Source organism: Tiliqua scincoides, chromosome 4 (assembly GCF_035046505.1).
Source record: "Tiliqua scincoides isolate rTilSci1 chromosome 4, rTilSci1.hap2, whole genome shotgun sequence".
NCBI lineage: Eukaryota > Metazoa > Chordata > Lepidosauria > Squamata > Scincidae > Tiliqua > Tiliqua scincoides.
In genome coordinates, this window is record NC_089824.1 from 107,770,369 (window position 1) to 107,771,558 (window position 1,190).

Below are 1,190 nucleotides of genomic sequence, written 5' to 3' on the forward strand. Positions count from 1 at the left end.
TGTATGCCACAGCGGGGGCCCCCCAAGACTCCATTTAGGGGTGCAAAGGGCTCTTGAGACCAAAAAGTTTGAGAACAGGCTAATTAGGGTATTGTCTTTCCCAAGAGCTGCCTGAGGGATAGCTCATGTTATAGTAAGAAGCAAATTTACCTGGAAAACAGTAGGACTTACTTCTGAATAAACATCAGTAAACTTCTGAGTAAACAGTCTAATAGCCCAATCCTATGATTGGGCTGTGCTGCTAGAACTATTTTTAGAAAGGCAAATAGATTGGTGCAGTACTTAAATTTTTTTTTTTAAGGTAGTGGTCTGTCTTGGTGTGGAGCAAGTTTGACAGCTGAATCTATAGAGATGTAAAAAATCAAAAGTTACACACCACCCTCACTTCTGTTTCTGATTTGAATACTGCCCTGCATAGGGCAGGGTCATGGTGAAGAAAGGAGTAGTCCCACACAGGTGTTAATTGAAAATACTGTATATCTGTGCCAAAGCACATGAGATGGAAAGCTCCATTATTAGATCTCCCACTTTTTTAATAGAATTAAAAAAGCTTTTTAAGCTTTAAAATAGAAGCAAAGTTGCTTGGAGAGACGGTGCTTCCACTTTTCTCCATGGCATTTCCCATACAAAACCATCCCTCAAACTGCTATTCCCCCCGCCCCCTATGGATACAGCTACATACACCAATAGGAGGTTTAGATTTGGGAAGCAGAGCTGGGGGTGAAAGGCTGAACACCACCTCTCCAACCCCATTACTTTAATCCAGTGTTTCTCAAACTGGATCAGGACCTACTAGGTGGGTTGCGAGCCAATTTCAGGTTCATTTCCCTATTCATTTCAATTTCCCATTCATTTCAATATTTTATTTTTAATATATTAGACTTGATGCTACCATGGTATGTCACTGCATTTGGGGAAATGTTACAGACCTGTACTTTTAACAGGCTACTATGTATATTCTTTTAACAATAATAGTCAATGGAACTTACTCCTGGGTAAGTGTGGGTAGGATTGCAGCATAGGATTGTTAAAAATGTTCCTGCTTGATGATGTCACTTCAAGTTATGACATCACTTCTGGTAGGTCCTGACAGATTCTCATTCTAAAAAGTGGCTCCCGGTGCTAAATGTGTGAGAACCACTGCTTTAATCAACTTTGGCACTCCTTGAAACTCTTTCAAAGAGAAGAAA